This window comes from Podarcis gaigeae (assembly GCF_964106915.1).
Source record: "Podarcis gaigeae genome assembly, chromosome: 5".
Taxonomy (NCBI): Eukaryota; Metazoa; Chordata; class Lepidosauria; order Squamata; family Lacertidae; genus Podarcis; species Podarcis gaigeae.
This window is the reverse complement of record NC_139681.1, coordinates 67,622,618-67,647,102: the sequence shown is the minus strand read 5'-3', so window position 1 is coordinate 67,647,102 and position 24,485 is coordinate 67,622,618. Positions and strand designations below refer to the sequence as shown.

The following is a 24,485-nucleotide window of genomic DNA, read 5'->3' as shown; positions in this document are numbered from 1 at the left end:
GAGCATGTAAGGCCAAGGGCTTGGTGCAGCTCATTCATGTAGCAGTACGTCAGGGGTGAGGAAATGCTTTCACCCAGCTGGCCAGATATATATCTCTCCTGCCCTTGCAAGCCAGCTTTGACAGGTGGGTGTGGCCACCCACCAGTCAATCATCTGACATCATACCTCTAAAAGTGATACCTCTCAAAGCACAGCGCTTCCTAAACACTCGACTTCCAGCTGTGTAAGGGGCTCTTCAAGCACTATGTGTGGTGCTTGGAAAGCGCTGAGCACAGGAATTACAAAGTGCACAGTACTTCCCAGATGCCTGTCAGTCAGCTGCTCATTGGATGCTTGGGAAGTGATATGAAAGGGACTTTGCAGGCATTTGTCCCTTTCAGCCAAGCCCCATCTTTACCTGCCCCACATCCAGCATCATATATGATGGCAGGTGGGTGTGGCTTGGCCAAAATGACCTGGCAGGTCAAGTATGGCCTGAGGTTCTCAACCTCTGCACTAAGCCATGGTTTAATGCTGTGTCTGAACACAGCCACACAGTTGCTTGGGAATCCCATCTCTCACAGGAGCCAGATCTTTGTAGGATGAAATCTGGTAGTTGGGAAATTTCATGGCTTGGAAACACCAGGACACTTGTAAGCTGTAGGAAACATCCCATTTGAAGATTCCACAGGGTTAAGTTAGGTTGTTGCAGAAAAACCAACAGAGAGATTTTGAAATGACTTACAAATGGGCTTCCCTGGGCCAGAACTCATTTTCTAAGATGCATGAAGCATAGATTGGTTGAGACAGATACTCTCTTTATGAGTGTCAGCAATAATAAAAGAAGCAGTTTTGGTGTGGGACGGAAACAGGGAGAGAGACAGAGAGCTGAAGGCTGGAAGCAACTTCAGGTGCAAGGTGTCTCTCTGGAAATCTGATAAGCACCGACCGAAGAAGGCAGGTGTTATTACGAAGTGATTGGCCCATTAATGCAAGAGGGAGGTGTGTCCTATTACAATGCAGAAGCAGTTGAATATGAAACACCTCATAGGAACAGATTATTATTACTATTTATTAAATTTATATGCTGCCCTATACCCGCAGGTCTCAGGGCGGTTACAACATAAAATCAGATAAAAGTTGGCTTTAAGAATTACAGCTAAGCATTAATTATCACCATTTATTGATCCTCTTTCTTTAATGGGGGAAGGCTAGAGATATTGATTTGGAACTCATACTTTAAAATGTGACTTTAATCTGTGGCACTGACCTGACAACAATGTGTAGAAGTTTTTGAAAATCTTCTGATGCCTCATATTTTGGAAGAATTACATGAACAAAATGAAATGGAGCTTGAATTGGTTACTGGTGGGGGGAAGGGCATCACCCAGTTAACCATGTCTTCTGTTTTATTACCATATTACCAACACATTATAAGATTGCTGCTGATTATTGTAGGTGGACCATCACTTAAGCATCTTTCAACAGATCCCATACTGTGGTCAGGTTTTGCTTCACAGACTGGAATCTGACTTGTTTAAAGCATTTTTATCCCACTCTTCAGCCAAAAAGGTCTCGAAAGTGGCTCACAAATCAAGGAAAGGAAGAAAAAAAACCCCTCCATAGATATATTTATTTACAGAGCAATCTTAACTCCCACTAAAAACCTGATGGGGTGGGGAGGTTTTGCAACCCCCCCCCCCCGGTGATAGCTCCATCATCATTGTCACCTGTTTGCTTGTATGCTACTTTCCTACAAAATTGTGCCCAAAGGGGCTCACAACATATCAGCCTGAGATGTCTGAGGATTGACCCCTTGAGGGTTCCATGCCGTTAAAGACCGTATTTCATAATGGCCCAGGATGACTGGTAGACTTCCACTTTTTGTGTGCTAATCTTCTGAGATTGATGTAGAATGAGAAAATGATCAGAGTTTAGAAAAGGGATGCATGTAATGAAACAAAAAAGTTTTGGTATGGCAGGGAAAGACCAAAGTAGAGAGCTGGAAAGTAAGCTGGTGCTTAGACACACCTTGAAATGCAGGTGCCGCCTGAGAGAGCCCTTGTGAGGTGGGAGATCTGACGCCTTGTGTGTGTGCCATGTGTTTCTGCTTGTGTTCTGTTGTATATTTGTAAATACTCCAACTTTGCAGCACTTGGTTTAAGTCTCCAGTTTCCAAAGGAAAGCAAGCCTTGGTAGCACTGCCTCTAGAATTTCTCAGCTCCTGGAGAAGTGTGGAGTCCCATAACAATATATTAGATAGCAACCTGATAACCTGCTCTCAAAGTTGAAATGCATGTGCATTGATCTCTAGCAAGGTAAAACAATGTAATGATCCAGAAATCCAATATGGACAATTGAAATGATCCTAAGGGAGCAATACTAAGTATGAGAAGTCATAATAAATCATGCCAAATTCAGACTCGGTTCAGGAGCAGGGCTAATGCTGACAGAGCCAGCGTAAGGCTGGCATAGGGAAAAGAAACCTTTTTAAAACAGAGTTTGAATTACACCACCCATTTTGCCAGCTTAATTTATGCCGTGTTACAAGGTCACATGAGCATGCTGAATGGGTTTAGGATCCAGCCTAAGTCTCATTCCTTTCTGTTGCACCCCCCGTCCCCTTTTCAGGGCTTAAACCAGCTTAAGATATTAATGGAAGGCAATTCTGTTGAAATGAGTTGGACTAACACTTGAGTAAACTTTGTTCTTTATTTGGATCGGTCTATATTCAGAGGTTCTGAGCAAACTACGATGCATTTGTCAATGCCTAAATTTTACTAGTGTTTCAAAATGCCATGCCTCATCATAATTTCCACCTTTCTCATTTATTATTGCTCCACCTCGGATAGCTATAGAAGAGCCCCGTTCACAAATGGACCCTTCCACATTCCAGAGCTGGGCTGTAGTTCAGTGGTATAGAATTCAGGCTTCCTCAACCTTGGGCCTCCAGATGTTTTGAGACTACAGTTCCCATCATTCCTGGCCACTGGTCCTGCTAGCTAGGGATCATGGGAGTTGTAGGCCAAAAACATCTGGAGGCCCAAGGTTGAGGATCACTGGATAGATGGTCCCTACATTTCCTAAGTTTAGTTCCTAGCATCTCCAGGGCGGGTTGCAAAAGACTTTGTTCTTGGAGAGACAATTCTTCAGGTAGGCCTAGGAGAGATACTCCTGCCCGAAGCCCTGGAAAGCCACTGCCACTCTGTGTGGATGATGCTGAGCTTCATGGACCAGTGTTCTGATTTGGTATAAGGCAGCTTCCTATGTTCCTGATGTCATTTAAATTTGGAGTGTTGGTTAACCCTGTCTTCTGTGTTGGTTGAGTCTGTGCATATCCCTGTAGTAATGGAGGCAGGTCTGAAGAAACTGGTTGAATGGTTCCTGTACTACCTGCTTTCCATATATTAGGCCAGTACCTCAAAAAAGAGGGAATCATTACTACTGGGGCAATGGACTTATATTTCCTTGGGTATGTGACTGTTCTTAATATTTCAATGAGCTTTCTATTGTTTTTTTTCATCCGAAATCAAGGTAGACAGTACCTTCAGATGTTGTGGACTACAATTTACATCAGCCCTAGCTTGCAGCATGAATGGTTAGGGATGATGGGAGTTCTAGTCTGCAATATCTGGAAGGCACCATGTTGGCTACCCCTGCCTTATACAACACAAACTACCTGCTAAACATGTGGTGCGTTATGAGAGTGGGAAATGGAAGAACTACTTCTCTATTATAGAGACAGAGAGAGAGGTTGCTTGGGTGGGCTGCTGTTTTCAGCTTTTGCAATTTGTAAAATTTACAATTCATGCTCTGATTAAACTTCCATGAATTCCTTTATAATAATAATAATCCAAGTGCACCTTTCTCAAAGCTTGTCTCATTCAGAGCAAAGTATAGAATCATGGACTGCATGAAAGATGTAGCTTATTTTTCAAAGCAATCCTTAGAAGGTCAAGGTTGCCCTCTGGGAAGGAACAGTCTCATTTCTCTGCTCTCAACTGCACTGGTGCTAAATTAATGTTTAGCAACAGCAGTAACTTCAGTTAGAGGTGTGATAAAGTATATTGCTTTAAAGCCATTAAATGTGACTTCTAAAAAAATTCTTCTGGTAGTGAGTGAGCTGTTGGCAGTGGACAAAAGAGTATTGCACAGCTATTAGAGGTTTTATTTGTGTGATCTTTCTCCTGCCTGGGTGAATTTATATTGGTTCAGGTGTGCATATAATGACTTTTGTCTGCAAACTTGCATTGTTCAACAGGATGCATTTGCTCTGGACTTCCTGGTTCCATTCACCATTGTCATAGAACCTAGCATGGCAAATATAGTTGATGGAAGTGAAGCAAACTGAACTACAGCATATGATCCTAGACAAGTAAGACACTGGTAGCTCCTTTTCTGGAAACTCTAATTTGGACAGGTTCTTAGTGGCATTATAGGAAGTATAAGAAAGCAGTATTAATCTGGCTTTTTAAAAATAAGTTTTAGTCCGACTATGAAAAAAAGAAACTATTTCTGTGCTGTCAAAGAGAGAGAGGGAGAGGTCCTAATCAATCAAAGGAAAATCTACAGCACATGTACAAGATGTTCCACAGCCCAGTTAAATATGAATGCTTGGGTTGATTATTTTGTGCACCCTGCTTGCCATTGCTAGTAAATCTGGTCAGAGGGATCTTGACCAAGACCTTTCTTAATGAGCAAAATGTGTGGGTAAGTTCATATAGGGAAAAATCAGAATCTTCTGTTTCAGAAGATTCAGGCCCCAAGCATAATTAAACATGTTGAATTAATTAAACATAATTAAACACGAAAACTTTGAATGGGCCCAGAAACAGCTTGGGAGCCATTGAAATATATGTTGGTGTTAGGTGATCTGACATGTGGGCGCCTGTCAGCAGTGTGGCTCTGTTTTGTACCAGCTGACTTTTTTGGCACATATCAAAGGCAGCCCCGGGCAAAACTGAACTGGATGTCACCAAGGCAGATGCAACAGTGGCAAGATTGGTTTTCTCCAGAAACAGATGCAGACTCAGGTTGTGCAAAAGCACCTTTTGCCTTGGTCATAGCAGCAAACTGGTCTTCCAGAAGTGCTCCCTGTTTTGAAGCAAGTTCCAGTGTATTCAGTGTATGTTTTTGGATACAAGAAGGTACCTCTCCCATTAGGCCTGTGATAGGATTAGTTCCTTAAGAATTGGTCAAGCTGACAAAAACAACATTGGCTTGTTAGCCATTTACATTGATGCTCTTTATTTGCAAAGTCAAAGCATTACTGGCTTATAGTTTGTGTAACAAAGATATTTACTTTAAAGTTGGTTGTAGCTGGCATTGGCAACTTTGGATACTAAAAAACCCATCGGATTGATAAAGAATGTCATTGCTTATTTTATATGTGACTATTTCTATGCAAGTGTTGCATTTAGCTCTGCAGTCAATGAATGCTTGGTACAGATGGATACAGATGAATGCCTGATACAAATTTGCACTGAGAAAGTGTCAATTAAACATTTCCAGGTCTTTTATGATGCTGCTCACAGACCTTGGACACTAAATTCTATCACCAGTCTCCTTTATTACTTGAGTGCTTAAGCATAGATCATGCATGCAGCCCATCTGTGATCTGACCATCAGAGCTAACCGATGACAAGGAGAGGAGGTTGAGACACCCCTCACATCTGTCCAGCTGTTTTGTGACAAAGTGCAATTTTGAAAATCCATTACCTACAGGACAGACTATTACAATTGAGTGCTCCTGCCTTGGTGCAATTCACTGAAGCTTTTTCAGAGCTTTGTGATGAGCAATAAGATTTGAAATGAACAGTTTCTGACCTCAGGCAGATAACATTTGCTGTTTGCTTATGCAGGCGACAGCATTTACATAGTCTCTTGCATACTGTACTGCTTGCATTAGTAATCAGGAAGAGTCTAACATGTAAGAAGCTGCAATTGTGAGTGCCTTTGCATTAATTGTTTGAACTGATACATTCTTTATTCTGTTTTCCCCATCTTCTCTATGACTCCTCCAAAAATAAAATCTTATTTATAGCTTGGGTCCTCCCACATAATTACCAACAATATTTTGGATGTTCTGTAGTCACTTCAGTGAAAGTACACTAGCTGTTCAGTGACTCACAATGCCCTTGCTCCCCCAATAATAGTAACAAAAAACAAACAAACATTGGAGCTGTTTTATAGATACTAGTGGTGATGTACAGGGAATTCATTATATTCAGGCTCAAGCTTTGATCCTAAAAAACAAAGAAACCCCAAAAATCCAGTTTGTGCATCTGACTGATACTGGTAGCCTCAGTTCAGGTCCAAGCACCTCTTTTGAATCACATCTATCAAAGGTAATATTTGAAAAATATTAAAATGTGAATGACCTGGGATTCCTGGGCATTTTTAGGTACAGACTCAAGTATGAACTGATTTTGAATCTTTAAGTTTAGATGTCCACATATGACGAAGAAAGACCATAGTGATGTAGGGAACTGGATACAATTATTATTAAATGTCAGTTTTGATAAAGATGGGCAGCTTGCATTCCAAACATCAAAAAGGGTGCAGAAGTAAGGGTGCAGAGGAGTATGTGCAAATATAGTTGCATATACTCAAGCTTTGTTTCAGTTGGGAGTAAGGACTAGAGGATTTGGCAAAAGATTTCACAAAAGAGGCAGGTAGTTTTGAGAATGGATTTGAAGAGAAGTAGCAAGTTGTCTTTTGGGACGAGGTTCAAGCTATATGAGGTGGGACAGGACATGATGTAGTGTCCATTTAATGGAAAATGTCAGAATGGTTGAGTACATATGGAGGAACAAAGAACCCAGGTTAGGGATAGAATAGTGTTAGGAGTTCAGCCATCTTGATTACTGTAAATAAAATACCACAAATAAGGAATTTTAGCCTATTACAAGGTGAACTATATAGCAACATCTGTAGGAGGTGTGAACAGTTGCCAAGATAGACAAGTGAGATGTTTTAGCTACAGACATTTGCAACTGGAGAGTCAGTGTGGTGTAGTGGTTAAGAGTGGTAGACTCGTAATCTGGTGAACCGGGTTCGCGTCTCCGCTCCTCCACATGCAGCTGCTTGGGCTAGTCATGCTTCTTTGAAGTCTCTCAGCCCCACTCACCTCACAGAGTGTTTGTTGTGGGGGAGGAAGGGAAAGGAGAATGTTAGCCACTTTGAGACTCCTTCGGGTAGTGATAAAGTGGGATATCAAATCCAAACTCCTCCTCTTCTTCTTCAAGTGACTACTACTCACTCTAAATTAATGTAACAGGGAAAGGATGTGCTGCATTGTCCTAGAAGTATTGCATTGATGTGCACAATAGAAGAGATGAAAGAGTGCAAGCACAGTGCTTGTTTTGGGTCTGATAAACTCAGTTCATTAACTCATGAATCATACCATCTGAGTTAGGCCAGTATAGGATCTGTGGCAATTAAGTAGCATGTAACCTTGGGATTATTGCTGTATGATATGGGATTTGTAGGATGTAAGGTATATTTACACTCTGGGAAGTCTGACCTGGAATCCCAAATCTATTGCCCTCCCATTAGCCCCAACAAACAAGGTTGGTGCTCAGAAGTGTTGGGAGTTGTAATCTAAAACATCTGGGGGGCACTGAGTTGGGGAAACAAAGTTCTAGGTGGCTGATATCTATATTTTTTGTGAATTTTTCACATCACAATATAGAATGCTTGTTCCTGTAGCATGAAAATACTTGAAGCATCTTGGATGGACATCAAGTTTAAATATTGCAGTTTTCAATAAGTATGCTGCAGATGTTGAAGTACTTCACTCATTAGAGATGGACTGAACTTTATTGTTCAAGCAGAATTCTGCTGCTATTAAAACCTTGGTAGCAGCAATCATGTTTATTGAGTTACCATGGGTGACCAGGTGGCAGGACCTTTGAATGCCTCTCCCTTATCAGACAGGTCCAAGGATTGAATATCAGGAGCTCCTTCAGGTCATTTTCAAGGTCAGTTTCCTTATTTGTATAAATATCTCCTTGAGTAGCAATTCTTTTTACTTTTCCAGCTCATAAGATGCCAGTTCCCTATTGTGTGCATGGGAGTGTTTGTTTTGATTCTTCTGGGCTATCACTGCTCATTACATAGCACTGTGGTAAATTTGGCTGAACCAGTTGTTCTTCTGGGTGGCAGAGGAAGTACTTTTATAGAAGTTAGTCAGGTGCTACTGAATGTCAAATGCAAAGGTTTCACTCAGGTCCACTTCCCAGCCTTAAATTCCAGCCACCACAGGAGCCAGCACCTCAGCTGGAGCTGGCTCCTTAGTCAGGGTTGGTGGGGGGTGTGTGTGGACAGAATGGAAGACACTCATTCCACCCTCTCCAGGAAAACAGGGTATCCCACTAAAGGGATCCTAGGGAAGGTGCTTTTGTCCAGTGCCCAGAAAGGGAATTAGGGCCATAGCACTCCTCCAATGCTTCAATCCTGAGGGGTTGCATGTATTTGAGGATGTATGTCATAGGGCAATCTTCATCAAGGATTGACTCCTAACAGCAGTCAGCCAGCATTCAGGCTGGGTGATTCTGTATACACCCAATGACTATCCCAAAGCCTTACATCTGTGATCAATAAATTTGTGGCCTGTTTTGATCCATGATCAGTGACCTGTGATTACTTCACCTCAGGGCTTTTTTCCCCAGCAGGAACTCACTGGAACTCCATTTCAGCACCTCTCAGGTGGGTGCTATTCCCATTATAAAAGAACAAGGGAGGGTATCACTGTTGAGTTCTGGCACCTCTTTTTCTAGAAAAATAGCACTGCTTCTACTACCCACACTTAGCTTCTGGGGCAGCAGTCTCATGGTACCTGGGTATGCAAATAGGTCCTCAGAAGTTAATAATATCCCGATCCCTACAATAAATCTTAGTTGGCTGCCTACCAACCCATATAACAATTTAAAAAACAGTTGGGGGCAGGGGGTTTGTTCATTTGTTTCACTTTGTTTATGTCCCAGAAATGAACAAAAAAAGGCAAAAAAGAAAGATTTTCAAGCTATAGGCTTGACAAGATGATTTTCCTTTATCAAACATGAAGGGTTTGATATGAAACAAACTCATGAAAACTTTGCTGAGTGTTACATGTGGTTTCTTTAATGTGGTTTTTTTAAAATGAAGGTTACACAGATAAATGAGGTTTGCTTAGTGCATTTCAAATGCATTCTCTCTACCTGTTTACGTTTTAAACTCCATGTGTAGAAACGTGGGTTTAAACAATACAGCTGTTTGGAGGTTTACACAACTGAACAACAAATTTATGAATTCTAGTTTTTATTTGTTATTTTAATGTAACCAAACCTCCTATTTGGGTAAGAGCTTGTTAGAATGCAGGCCAGACTTGTTTCTACTACTTGGGCTCAGCCCCTAAATACATGATGTAATGTGATTTCTGCAGTGATAAATTGCTGTTTCTCGTTGACGAATTGTATCTTATTATCACTGAGGAATGGTAATCTCTTGCAGGCAGGCATTTTGGATGCAACTATTTAGGATGGGCTCTGCCTACTGCTAATTTAAATTATGGTCGTGGATTTTTGAGTTGTGTATAAGCTTGATTTATAACCTGTAGCCAGTTGTAAATGTGTTTCTTTTTCACCGTTGTTGTTTGCTGTCTTCTGTATTTCACCAGAAAGATGGCCTATAAATAAATACACAAGAAGGTCTTACATAGATCTAAAGGAATCTCTTTCCAAAGGCAGAATTCAAAATTGGATTTCTATTATTCTTTATCACAATTTACTTAAATTATGGAGAAAAGATACAATGGCACAGCTCTTCATTAAACAATGTTAATCAGTCTGGTGCCTTGCAGATGTTTTGGATTACAAGTCACATTAGCCCTAGCCAGGACTTGGTTGGTGGAGGCTGTTGTAAAGCAAAGCAGCAATTCTGGTACGTGAATACATGCTTAAGGCTGTGGTCCTGTGCATGCCTTTCTGGGAGCAAGTCCTTCAAGGGGGGACATGGGCCTTGCTTCTTAGTTAAATATGATGTTTTGGGCTTTTTTTTAAAAGTGGGTTTAGACTTATGTTGGTGTCAGGGAGTGTGAGACACCACCTGGTCACCTAGGGCAATTTGTAGTCATCAGTGGTGATAAGGACGCCTTACAAGCCTGGCTTTCCAAAGTTCAGATCACTAGTCTCTAAAGTACTGTAGTGTGTATATGTGTTGTTCCAGCTGCAACCCAGCAGGGAGAAACAGGAACCTTTAATAGACAGAAACTTCTTATACCTTGAGAATTGATACAGCATGGAAAGTCCCAGGAAAAACCAGCTTTAAGCCAAAATACAGAGTTATGATACAATTATTACACAAGTTTTATGAAATACCACTCTGTGTCTGAAAGCACAGATGGAATTCCTGTGCTACTGAAGCTAGCTTTAAGAAAACATATCACTCTAGCATTCCTACATATATTTAAATACCAAACTGAATAGAAATGTGGGTTTTTGTACACTATTTTTGCCCAAGAGCACATTTTTTGCTGTATGCCCTAAAAGCGTGTCCACTGCATTACAAAACAATCCAATGAGCTGATCTCTGTGCAAAGTTATGTACTTCTTCTTCTTCTTTAAATAAAGCAAGATAGAAGAGGGGAACTGCATAGTTGAAAGTGCAGCCACCCTAATCCTAAAGATGTGATGGCAAAGGCAGCGAAGGTACAAAAATGTATTCTAACTCGTGTTTAAAATATTAAGGAGTTAACATAGAGATAAAAAAGACTTTTTAAAGGTTCTTAAAAGAAGGAAGGAACAGTAAGGAAGAATGTTCCAAGACAATGTCCTGGACATGGTAGGAAACAAGAGGAAAATGGTAGATATCTGTTGGAACAAGAGATTTTGCACCTAATAAAAAGAAAGGGAATCAGTCAAGTGAAGAGCCCAGCCTTCCAATACAATGGTAAATCAAAGAGGAGCTGTAAGAATAGGTTAAGGTAATGTCAGATTGAAAAATTAGTTTAATCTGAATACAAAAATGAAGTCATGACACAAGTCAGTCAAAAAGAGTACAGTAGGTGGAAATAACATATTAAGAATGAGTCACTAGTCTCTTGTGTGTTACCTTTAAGCCTAGAAAAGTGGGAAAAGATGATATTTGGACAACGTTTGATTTGTTTGGTTTAAAGGAATTTATTGGTATCTGGAGCCTCACCATACCCCTTTACATCGAAGTCCTGCCTTTCTCTTTGTGATGTTCCACAAAGGTTAAAATCTGAAACAGCTTTCTTAGAAATAAGAGTGAATAAAATCCCTTTCTCAGTTTAATTACTTGCTTTGTGCTCATTATATTTCACAATACTGTTTCAGCACCATGCAAGTGAGTAGAGTAAATTTATTTGACATCTGCTATTCAGCTTTCTGGTAAGTACCTGAGTAAGCACTCTTTATATTCCCTGGTAAGTTCGCTCTGTATGTTCATTTCCTTTCCAAACAAAAGTATAGTAAAGGAAAAAGTTCCAGTTCAGAAGTTGTGTGCACTCATTAAACCCATCATGATCCTAACTGGAAACATAAAAGAACATCACAGTGATATGTGTTGCTTGAAGAAGAAGAAAAGACACGGTTTGCTTTACTAGGAATGGGATGAGAATTCAGAACAAGGGTGCTTGACATGTGCACATCACTTCTCTAATTGTTCCAAGCTGAATTGGAGGTAGACACTGCCCACCTCAGATAGATCCTCTGCCCTGATTCTGCTGGCACTCCTTATCCCTTCCAGCAGCCCTATGCTGCAAATAGATGGAAATGTCAGTTGATTTGCATAGTGGGCTACTTTGAAAGGCAGCTTGTGGCAGAACTGTTCCTGAGGGAGACAGCGTACCCCACAAGTGGAGACTTTAGGTGCGTGAGGGTCCCACATGGGGCATTAGGAGAAGACAGCTAGCACAGGGATAGGCTCCTTCTTCCATTGCTGGGATTTTTCTTTTCCTAATGATGGAAGAAGAGGAATTTTAATCTTTTCACCTACAGCTTAATTTGTCCCTGTTAGTTTTTTACCCACAATAGCTTGTATATACATCTTTTTGACTGTGAGGCTTCAACAGAACTTCCTTGCCTATTTGCGTACATTGTGAGTGGATTCAGAAGATTACTTAACGAGATGTACGTATGACCTCATGGTAAATTGGTTATATTTATCATCCTTTGAAAGAATAGGTAGAATTCGCCATGTGTCAGGTACAGATGCATGGTAAGCCACTTAGATCTTGCTATGGAAATTCTTGCCTTTATCAACCCACATTATGTTTCAGGTGCAGGTTACAATAATGATTTAAATGTGGTGTTTGCTTCTCAGTAGACTGCTTTGGGCTTCTCTTTTAACCTATGTATCCTATCACTGGTTATATTCCTAATATAAGCACAACAGTCTCCCTCCTCACATCTGCTTGGGAGGCAGATCTTGTTCTATATCTGCTGAAAGGGATGAAGGTGCTATTGTGGCTGTTGCTCTCCTCCACTGGTGCACAAGCCTTTAAGTGAATGCAACTTAAGGCCACACCCACACCATACATTTAAAGCATTATTACTGTATACCAGGGGTGGCTGTGATCTACTCACAGAATTAAAAACTGGCAGTGATCTACCCCCTTTTGGGGGGTTCAGGTCAAAGTTGTTGAGCTTTTTTTAGGCAGGAGGGAGGACTCAAGCCTAAGCTCAAGGGAAACAGCTGTTCATCAACAGATCACTGGCAAAACAAACATCCTCTCTGAGTAAACTCCATCTTATGTTCTGCAGGTCATGCAACAATGCAGGGCAGGGTGAGGGAGCGGGGCTGGATTCTGTCTTACCAACACCAAGAAAAGGGACCCAGTGATCAACCACAATCCGCCAAAACCTCCCAGGGATCTACCAGTAGATCGTGATCGACCTGTTGGACATCACTGCTGTATACTGTATCACTTTAACAGCCATGGCTTCTCCCACAAGAATCCTGGCAACTCTAGCTTGTTAAGGCTACTTGCTGAAAATTGTTATGAGACCTCTATTGCTCTTGCAATAGGGATGCGGGTGGCGCTGTGGGTAAAACCTCAGTGCCTAGGACTTGCCGATCGCATGGTCGGCGGTTCGAATCCCTGCGGCGGGGTGAGCTCCCGTCTTTCGGTCCCAGCTCCTGCCCACCTAGCAGTTCAAAAGCACCCCTAAGTGCAAGTAGATAAATAGGTACTGCTTTATAGCGGGAAGGTAAACGGCGTTTCCGTGTGCTGCCCTGGTGCTGGCTCGCCAGAGCAGCTTCGTCACGCTGGCCACGTGACCCAGAAGTGTCTCTGGACAGCGCTGGCCCCCCGCCTCTTAAGTGAGATGGGCGCACAACCCTAGAGTCGGACACGACTGGCCCGTGCGGGCAGGGGTACCTTTACCTTTACTTATTGCTCTTGCCGAGCTCTAATTCCCAGGGTCCTGGGAAGAGGGATTGCTTGTTAAACCACTCTGGGAATTGTAGCTTTGTGAGGGGAACAAGGAACTCCTGTCAACTCTCAGTAACCTTAACAAACTACAGTTCCCAGGATGCTTTGGGGGAAAGCCGTGATTGTTAACATGGTATAATAATGCTTTAAATATATGGTGTGGATGTGGCCTTAACTGATCAGTAATTTGAGGAGATAAAAGATTGATAGCAAGATTGATAGGGCAATATTTGTGACTCTCCAAGTCTGTCTGTTACTTATTTAAATGCAAACTAAAATAGTGCAGGAAATAAATAGGGAACTAGGGAAAACTAGTTGCCCACAAACGATTTCAAAATGTTAACAGAAATGTAGCAGTGAATTAAGGCTCTCTGAAAGATCATGCAGAGAACAGAAAATAGAAGTTTCATTCTGAAAATGTTATTAGAATTTGTAATCTTTGCAAAACTGCAGGTGAAGACAGTAAATTGATTCTGGTTATGGGGGGTGGGGGTAGTTTTGGATTATTTCTGGATAAACTGTAGAGTTCTTTTTAGCTGTAGTGATGCATGTTTGTATCTCTCTCTCTCTCTCTCTCTCTCTGTTGCATATACAGTAATCAGTAAACAAATGCTAAAGGTGGTTAAAACACAACCAGTGATGTGTCTTGACTATATAATGTAGTAAAATATCTTATCCATTGATTAATGCAAGTCTTTCCATTGTACAGTTTGTATGCGTATTGCAGCCAGAAAGCTAGGTATTCCTTTTTTAAAAAAAGAAAAAGTAAAATAATTACTCATACGTTGACGAAAACATTCTTGGCGTATGTGAAATAGTTGTGTCTGAGTGCCCCCATTTTAAATGGTATTTCATTTTCCCTACTCTTGTGAAATGTTTATTGTTGTTTACAGAAATAATCCCTTCATATTCTAATTATATGATCTCATTGGCTAGTAAGGAAATACATTTCCTGGAACATGGAAAAAGAAACTGTTGCAGCTAAAAAGCTTGAGTTTCAGACCCTTATCTTTCCTAGAATTCTTTTTTTTTTTTTTTTAGTTGTTATGTAAGCCTCATGGAAATTGGTGGAGTTTGTGCTGACAGCTAGAATTTCAGCCCTTAATGCTTAGTCCCTCATCTCCTGCTGGCTCTTTCAGATTTATTTTCAGTTTAACTTCCAGGATGGTTTTGTAAGGTAGAGAAGAGACTGCAGTGCTTTCTTCTTTGGCAAGGAGAAGCTAACTGTGAATTCATCCGCTGTGTTGGATTGCAGCAGAACCTATTTGTGAAAGCTTTGCTGCACTAGTTTAAAAGGGTTTTTATGGACTGGAAGCTTTTTATCCCTGTGAAAGGTAATGCAAAATAATACCAGTTCTTGCTAGATTTCAGCAATGTTTACATTTTACCTTGTAATGCAAGTGTAATATTAATAGCATGCTACTGTGTTCCATAATATGATGTGTTTACTTATATAGGGTTTTCTCTCTCTCTTTCTTTTGGGAAAGAATGTAGGAAATTGACAACTGATTTTACCATAGCTGTGTGTTTCCTCTTTCATACTTGAGATTTTTTGACTTGCTGGAGTATTCTGTGTTAACTGGATTATTGAGACAGATTTTGAGTGTTTGAGGATATGTGTGTGTGTGCATGCGCATGCGAGTGCTTGTGTGTGCATGCCAGTGTGGTGGAGGATGGAAACAGCAACATGTATTTCCAAACAAACCAGCAGAGAGAAGATTTGTGGAGTATCATCTGCTATACATGGTCATAGCCCCTCTGTCTAAAATCTTTGACTCATACTGGACTTGTATTAGCAGTAGCAGTTGGAGATTGCGGAACTGGGAATCTTGCACCACTCTTCCGCAGATTGTAATTCAGGGATGGGGAATCCATGGCTGTCTAGATGTCCTGGATTTGAATCCCATCAGGCTTAGCCAGCATGGTCAGCGGTTGGGGATGATGGGAACTGTAGTACAACAGTACCTGGAGGGCCACAGGTTTCCCACATATGCTAAAACCAGTAAAGTCTGCTACTAGTTAGGTTGTTTGTTCAGTAGTACAGATCTGTGGGGGCTTCGTGTTGCATACATACAGTTGCACAACCAACTTGTGCAATCTGCATAGTGCTTCAGGTCAGTGGAAAACTGTCCCATATAAATGGGTAATCCAGAGGGATAAATTGTAATGTTGGTGTCTGCACTACATTGATTTGTAAAGTGCTATATATCTATCAGTGGAATTTCCCCCTAAATGGGTAGTGTGATGCTATATAATTACTATTGATGCAGGTCTGGTTTGTGGTGGAACAGTTTGCTTTGCAACAGTGCAGACACAAGTGCAAATGCAGTCTGAGCACCTGTTATGTAAAGAATTAGGGCTGCGGTCTTGTACTCTGAGAGAAAGCACATTGAAATTGATGAAACTTATTTCTGGTAGGATTCATCTGCAGATTTTATATCTACTTGGCTACCATTTGAAATCTTCACTGACTATATATTTAACAATAAATAAATGGCCTTCACTGTTAGTGGATCAATAAGTTACCTGCTGTCTACCATTGTCATTATTGGATATATTGGTGGTGGCACTTATAAGTAGACTCAGAGGTAATGGATTACAGTTGAAGCAGCAATTTGTACCCTAGTTCTTGTACCCTCGCTGATGATAATAAACAATATTTGAGCCAGACTGCCAAAAAATAGGGGGGAAATGTCCTTCCTTTCCTGTTAACTGATCCTGTGTATTTAATTTAATTATCATAGGCTGAAAGGAAGTTCTTAACATCTGGTATGTTTCTTCTGATGTGTAATGACTTAGTAGAGATCTGTCATTTGTGTACGCAAGTTATCTGAAGCTGACTTTGAATAGCTATACTAGGCTTGTAGTTGGCCACAAACCTAAGGCAAAGTACAGTTCCTTCCTGGGATTGCAAAGCTTTGTACTGATACAGTGTTTGTACTTCTGATACTGTAAGAGGGTGTGCAGCTGCTGCATCTTTTGCTCTTTTCAGCTGGTCATCTCCTCATCCATCCCACTGCATATTGCTGTAGTAGAACCATGTAGAGCCAAGGCAGTCATAGCAGGTGGGTGAAAGCGCCCATGAAATATCAGGGCAGGAGGCACAGTGGTTGGCTCCTACCTTTGTGTTTTAGAGCCTTTAGAACAGAAATGGGGAACCTCTGTAGACCTCTAGATGTTGTTTTACTCTCACCTCCCTCAGCAGAGCTCCAGTCAACATGGCCAATGGTAAGAGATGACGGGGGTTGTAGTTGCACAACATATGGAAGGCTAGAGGTTCTCCACTGTTGCTTTGAATGTATATGGACATGCTCTAGGTAAGAACTTAGCAGTCCCTTTCCTTCAGGAGCATGACCTGCCAGAGCTGTCATTCAGGTTGTTTTGTAGCATTCAGTTCCTTGTGTTGAATAGTTTACTGCAGTGCCACTTATTGTCTATGCCAGAGCAAGCCTAAGGGGAGTTGGGTTCCAGCAACATCTGAAGAGCACTTTGTTGGCTTCCCTGCATCTAAGCCAATAAATTAGTGAATATATTATTACTGTTTACAGTATTATTATTATTATTATTATTATTATTATTATTACCACCATTATTATTATTATTAACAGTAAAATTGTGTAGATTTCACATGATGTACTGTGGAATGTTCAGGGAGAGTATTTTGGCTGAATGTGTGTTTATTAAGGGCTAATTTGGAGTTTCAGTAATTTAAAATTTCATTTCATGTAATTGTTTTAAAAACATGCCGATTCCCCTTTCTTCTTTTTCTTTTCTTAAAGGCTAACTTTTGAACATCTGATAGAGCCTTCCAAGGAAACCAGGAGAAAAGATGGTTTGTACAAATAAGCTTACATAGCCAGAATGAAATTAGAAGAGTTCTCTGGGAAAAAGCAAAAATGTAAGCTCTTCCTTTTTCAAGGTACCATTCCATACTTATGCTACTTATTTATCTCTTAATAACATGCTTAGAGGAAAAGTCTAGGTAGCTGTCATTATAGATCAGCTCTTAATGCATGCTCTGTTGGAAAGAGTAGAGCTTTTAACCCTAAACTCAGTGTTTCCTCTCCAGACACACAGGGAGGGGAGCAGGTTTGCATCAGCAGGTGAAACCTTTCTTTTGTATGTTTAGACGTGGGTGGGAATGAGGCTCCTTGAACACAGACCCTTTGTGATCAGATCCCCTGATTGTAAGTGTGCATATAGCTATATGTTCATAGAGCCCTGTTTTCATCTTTGAACACTCAGGAGACAGGATTGGCTTTTCCTTCACACGTGTAGAACAAATGCGCATAAAGGACTTTTGTGTCTGTCATTTTAAAAACTTAAGATACTGGGCATATTTCTGTTATGTTAAAAATCTCGCTCAGAGCTAGAAAACCCTATGCAGTTCGTTTAGGTAAGAATAAGTCCTTAACAAATATCATTAACCACAAACGATGATGTGGAATGATGGTTTAAAGTGTATTTGCTAACCATGGTTTATCTCTGTACAGTGGCGTAGCGTGGGTTGTCAGCACCCGGGGCAAGGCAAGTAATTTGCACCCCCTAACCCATGGATTTGCGCCCCCTAACCCATGGATTTGCGCCCCTTAACCCTAACCCCCAGATGTTGCGCCCGGTGCGGCCGGCCCCCCCCTGCACCCCCCACGCTACGCCACTGCCTCTGTATCATGTATAAGGTCTTCTCCAGTGTCACTGTTTTAACTGTGGCATGCTGGCTTTGCTAGTGGCTTACTATTCTTGTCCCATGGGGACAGGTCTTATTCTGGCAAGCAAAACCATGAATTTATTACATTTTTGTAAATTTAACTCTGTTTAAGGCAAAACACCATTGTGTTAATTATCTTAAACATTTGTCTGCACTGTAACAATTTGCCCGAGTTCAGTAGATCTTAGACAAAATAGAGGTTGCATGAAGAATGAAGACTCTGGCTCCCCAGATGTTGCTGGATTATAGCTTCCATCAGCCTTGATTATTGACCAGTCTCACTGGGTCTCATATGAGTTGTAGCCCAACAATATCTGGGGAAGGCACAGGTGTCACATTGCAAAACTCATCCAATACTTTGAGAAGAAGAAAAATAACTGCAGGGGGCTGCAGACCTCACCCAACTAAAGTTGATTTTCCACTAATTTTCTCAGTAAACGAAAATGAGAGAGTTACGTGTCTGCCATGTAGCATCTGGGTTTGTGTGGACAGATGTTTGATTGCAGAAATGAACCTGGATTTCCCATTGTCACACTTTGGGGCCACTGCACAATGCAGGAAATCTCATACTGGATACCTCCATTCTTCAGGCCTAGCTAAGCACCTGTTCCAATCTAGGCTCCTGAGATTTTCTGAGTAATTGTAAACAGGAAGTGTTCTGGAACAGTCATAATTCTACCTACTACTTCATCCTATTAGTCATTAAAGGAACTTGATATTTATCAGGCCTGATTATTCTTGTATGGCATCTGTAAATGGGAATCTTGGGGGGGGGGGAGATTGATTATTATATTTTTTTAATGTCACCCTTCAGTTGAAACAAAACAAAACTCACAAGGTATATAAAAGATACATAGGGGAATGGTTTTCTTCTACTTCAGGCAGGCCGCTAAGGATAAAATAAGTTTTCTTTATTGTCTTATAACTACTGCTCATACTTTTCTGCAGCTGAGTAATGAATTGCAGCGTGTTTGCTTTTTTTGGTTTGAATTCTCCATTTACCCATTTTTGTTTTTGTTTAATGCATTTTCCTCATTCAGCATTGATTTCTTTTATGGGGTACATCTGTTTATGACACTTAAAGAGCCTGAATAGAATAGAATTCTGTGGCTCTTAATTACTGAGGACCCCCATTAAATCAGTTGGCATACTGGATACTTTTCCAATCCAGTAAATGTAGTGTTGATAGGCAAAATCAAGAAAATACTACCTTTAAAAAAAAAAATCCTTCTTGATTTGCTTCTTGAAGGTCGTGATTGGGCATTTGATCAGTCAAAAAGGAGTGGTCAAGTTGTTGTTTTTAAGCCTTTAAAGTTATAGAAAGAAAGATCACAAACAACAAATTTGTTACCTGTGTAAATTACAAAAACAAATTGATACAGTGGGTTGCACCAATGCTAAATGCTAAACCTACTCAGTGTGAACCCATTGACGTAGATGAACTAACTTAGAGTAATTGATTTCAGTTGACCAACTATTAGGAGAATTTAGTAGCATTCTGTGACTGCCACCCCCCCCCCTTTAAATGAAATATTTTATTTCTGCCTCTGCCTGTACCTCAGGAAGCTCTAGATAGCATACATAGTTCTGACTAGCCCAACATCACCTAATGAGCAAGTGTAGATTTGTGCCTGGGTTTTGCTGGTCTTAACTCAACACGTGACTTTGCTGTGCAGTGGTATTTGTCAAAAGCAATTGCTTGTGTTCCTGTTTGAAGATGTTTGAAGATGTTTGCAGTTATAACAGGCCTGTGGTAGAGATGTGAAGCTCCAGGGAGAAATGAAAAATTGGAGGGGTAAACACTACATCCCTCCATTTTTTCCTCTCCCCCCCCCCCCAGTTTTTTTCCTGAAAAATTGGTTAACACTTAGGGAGAAACGGGCTGTTTCCCAGGGTCACTCCCCCTGAAAAACTGAAAGAACCAGGAAAAGTATCTCTCTGTGTATACACTAAGCTAAAGTGAAACTTGGGACCTAATACTAGACACATAAAGGAACAAAGAAATAGGAATGTTCTTGTTGGTATTCATGGTAGAACTAAATGTTGAGATATTGACTGCAACTGTCAAATTCCTGTTTATTTTTCAGTGGGTGGTATGAGAACAGAATAGACTTCATGAAAATCATTTATAAGCCATTTATGTTTTCAATAATAGTAATACTTAGCATTTTTACATTACTTGGAGTGTTGAGTACTCTTAATGTACTCAGAAATCCTTACACCACCATTCCCAGCCTGGGGGATCCAGATGTTTTGAACTGCAACTCCTGTCAGCCTCAGCTAGCATGGCTATTGGCCATCCTGTGGCTATTGGAGGGCACCAGATTGTGGAGGGCTCTCCTATATTGTAGGTAAATATCACTGTCCCATTTTATAGATGAGAAACATCGAATATTACTTCATTCTACCTAGGAGTTGAGGTGAGATTTGAGAGACAATCCCCCAGCTTGCATTCTTGGCTACTATGCCAGACTAGCTGTACAGCAGCTTAATCTTTGTTAAGGAGGATAAAAATCTTTTAAATACATTCTATAAATGCATGTGGTCAAAGACAGGCTTGCACAATAAGTTATTCTGTGTTGGTTAGTGCGCAATCTAAGTTTCTGGATAAAATAAAAACCATTCCTAGTGGTTGTTTTAACATCTCCAAACATTGTACTTTCACAGTTATTCAGTATAATAAATATGTTCTTCAATAAGAATTATCCTGTCCAAATATTACAAGTCTTGAAAAACATACTTGTGGTACAGCTTCCACTGTATTTTGCTCCTGAGCGAGGTTTCGTGTATCACAGAAGCTCCAAATACAGGGAGAAAGACAGAGTAGCCACAGACATTCAAACAATGATTTCTTGCCAGCTAACTTCACTGCTATCCAGGAAGGGGATATTCTGTGTAATGGTGCAGAAGGACCTGTCAACGGCTGTCTTTCATAGCTCAGGAAATCAAATATTCTCTTGACTACAGCAAGCTTTGCTAATATTGAACAATTCTGTGATCAGACTGAATCTGCAGTACTATGCATACTACTTTGGGAGTAAGTCCCATTGAACTCTGTGGAAATTAACATCCAAGTAAGCATGTATAGGATCAAGTTGCCCTGCAGAATTCAGCTCTGACCACAAAATCACACTGTCATTGTTCTAAGCAGCTGTGTAAAGCTTATGCAATGGAACAAGAATGAAAATATTTCATTTAAAAGTATTGAATGTCTATATTACTGTTTCCACTCTTCATTAGTGTTTGCTTATAGAAGGAGTGTGAATGTGTGGTGTAATGTTTTTAATGTTAGAAAAATACAAAAGAGGCACAATGTAGGAAAATACTGTAACATAGAGAAGAAATAACAAAGGTGCAGCTTGTCCAGAAATTTCCTGTTCCAGAATATAACAAATGTGCTTCTTCAATAAATGTGTTTAATCCTGAAGATGCTATTTGGAAATTGAGGGAGCAATAGAGTTTTCCCAAATGACAGCAAAGCAATGGTGAGAATATTTATTAATAGTTCTTAATTTCATCAGCATAACAAAACTGCTTCAGGGCCTTGAAGTATTAAATAGCTAGTCACTTCATTTCATTTACCAAGAATGTACAGTATGTTTAATGTTATGTATGTTAGTTTCTCCAGGGTAGTTGTTAAAAGTCTGTGATCACTTACTGAGATATCAGGGTTTGTAATGAAACATACTTGAAGCATTGATAAGGGTTGAAGGTTACTAAAGAAGAACTCCTCCTAATTACCTCTGAGGGGAACATCCTATATGAAAGCTGCTATGCTGTGGTAATAGTCCCCTATTGTAAAGAAGTTCGGCAGAGTTCACTGGGTGATAATTTGAGGGCCAAAGTAGGAATTACACGGGAGCCATGTGTCTTATCAGAGTCTTTGCCTTCTTCTCATATATAGTCACTGGGCATGAGGATTAAGTATGTTGGAAGTTGCCTGATGCCAGGCTACCCTGTTTTCCATGTAGCCTAATATTGTCAGCAACATCTAGAGGTGCACAAGTTCCCCATGCTGACTTTAATTGTATCATCTATTCACCTTTACTGGAGACCCAGTCAGTCACCCACTAATTTGAAGAAGAAGAAGAAGAGTTTGGATTTGATATCCCGCCTTTCACTCCCCTTCAGGAGTCTCAAAGCGGCTAACATTCTCCTTTCCCTTCCTCCCCCACAACAAACACTCTGTGAGGTGAGTGGGGCAGAGAAGTGTGACTGGCCCAAGGTCACCCAGCAGCTGCATGTGGAGGAGCGGAGACGCGAACCCGGTTCCCCAGATTTCAAGACTACCATTCTTAACCACTACACCACACTGGCTCAGGTGTAGATGATGAATAGATGATGTATTTAACAGAAAGTATTTGCAGGCTGCATTTGATGTATTTGCAGGCTGTTTGTTCATTTGACCTCTGAAGAAGACCTTTAAATAACAAATGCCCAAAATGTGTTGGGCTGTTTTGAAAACAAGGTCCTCATTTTGCCAACATCTTGAGATACTATTTCCTTTGGTCTGGGTTTGTGGGGTTTTTTTTGGGGGGGGGGGTTTCATATGAGACATCCTTTTTCATGGGTGGTTGTTCCATCATGTCTTGTTCAGACCCTGAGAGTTATGGGCCCTGTACTTTTCATAGTCATGAAATTATGCCTGGTAAGAATATGCCCTTACACAACAGTAGAGATAAAATTTGTAGGCTGACCTGTGTGTGCAAGATATTTCATGTGTACAGCTGTACTTGAGATTTCATCTTTGTGTGGATGCTTGGAGATAGGCTAATCTGGTGTGCCTCCAGGTATTGTACAAAGTAGCTAAATTACCAACTGTAATTCACAGTCAGTGCAGAAAACATATCAGGGAGGAGCCATAGGGGAGCTTGCTCCCACAGAGCCAACAGAAAGGGCCTTGCCTTCTCACCTCTTTCTCAGACACAGCCAATATAATTTTAGGTCCTGTGGCTAACAGTTTGAACTGGGGGAAAATCAGCCGATGTTCAGTTTTTTAGGTTCACCTCTTTCTTCAGTTCTTCACTAAGACGCAAAATATCCTTAGCTCCTAGAATAGTTACTCTAATGCTCAATATTATCTACAACAAGGATCCTGAGATTTTCTGGTTGACCCAACCATTTATTGATTATGGTATTCAAACCCAGGGAAATCCTTTTCTTTTTCACACTTCCTTTGGCAGGGAGTGAGTGGGTTACAAAGATAAGAAAGAGAGACTGGTGGGGTGAATTTGCCATGGGATTGTGAATGGTCTGAGACAGAGGAACCTAAGATTTGGAGAACTTCAAGGACACTCAACTGAGAACCTGCACTGTGGTGGGAGACTTTAGAACAGAAGTGTCTTTTTTGTATGTTAAGAGACTTTTCATAGCAGTGTAGTAACACCTTTAAATTATCTCTAACAGTAAATCATAGATAGCAGTGATGAATGAAACAACGTAATTAGAACAAAAATCTGAAGATATGAAAAACATATATTTATCTACTTTTATGATACAAAAGAATTGGAAAGAAAAGAGACTTTTAATAATCATGTGCCTCCTTTTACAGTTTTGCATCTGGTTAGAATTATTGATAATTGAGCCCCTCTCTTCAATAGAGATGACGCCCCCCCTGCAGTTCTGCCCCATTTTCATTCCCAGATTCTATTATGGCTTAAATTTAATTACAGTTATAAGTTGCTAGAAAAGGGGCGAGACTACATTACTGACTGAGTAAGGTAGTCATGTTGAAAATTGGCACAAAGTGCCAGGAAAAGAAACCATTATTAAGATCAACTTTATAATGGAGCATGTGAGTTTTTTGAGATAACGTGGGTTCTGCATGTTTGGGATAAGCATCGTGAACACTGATTCATTGACAACTTGACCCTCTGAACTGCAGTTGACCTATACAGATGCATGCTGTTCCAAAAAGCATTACAGCATCTCTTTCTATTGTATTAGAGCAAATGAGAAGTGCTACGAATTACTGAGCATGCCATGCATACTCTTAATAGAATAATTAGGAAGCAAACTAAAGAGTACTTTAAAAGGGATGTGCAGAACAAAGGCAGGGGCTTCCGCTCAATGTTAAGCCATTTTGTTTTTAATTATTTATACCCTCCTTCAGAGAAACAGTGTACAGTATACTGGTAGCTCTTCCACTGTGAAACGCATAATGCCTTCCGGTAAACACACTGCATTGATGAGCCATGCTGAAGTAAAAGCCTCTTACAAACCTGATCACTTGGGGAAGGCCCATAGCTCAATAGGAGAGCATGTGCATTGCATGCAGTCAGTATTTGGAATCTCCAGGTAGGGCTGGTAGAGACTCCTGCCTGAAATCCTGGAGAGCTTCTGCCAATCAACAATAAACAGTAC

General features: G+C 40.6%; 1 protein-coding gene across 9 annotated transcripts in view; it reads left to right on the top strand.

The window, feature by feature from the left end:
- Nucleotides 1-24,485, top strand: part of PIK3CB (phosphatidylinositol-4,5-bisphosphate 3-kinase catalytic subunit beta) — a 100,396-nt gene that overhangs the window by 31,342 nt on the left and 44,569 nt on the right. For 4 of the 9 annotated variants that reach the window (XM_083742071.1, XM_083742069.1, XM_083742077.1 and 1 more), the window contains exon 2: nucleotides 17,194-17,333. The exons of 1 other annotated variant lie outside the window; for it this stretch is intronic. The gene's annotated coding sequence lies outside the window, so the exon portion shown is untranslated. Of the gene's footprint in view, nucleotides 1-14,729; nucleotides 14,749-17,193; nucleotides 17,334-24,485 lie in introns of those variants that run through there. 4 more of the 9 variants (XM_083742074.1, XM_083742070.1, XM_083742075.1 and 1 more) reach the window with 2 other exon arrangements.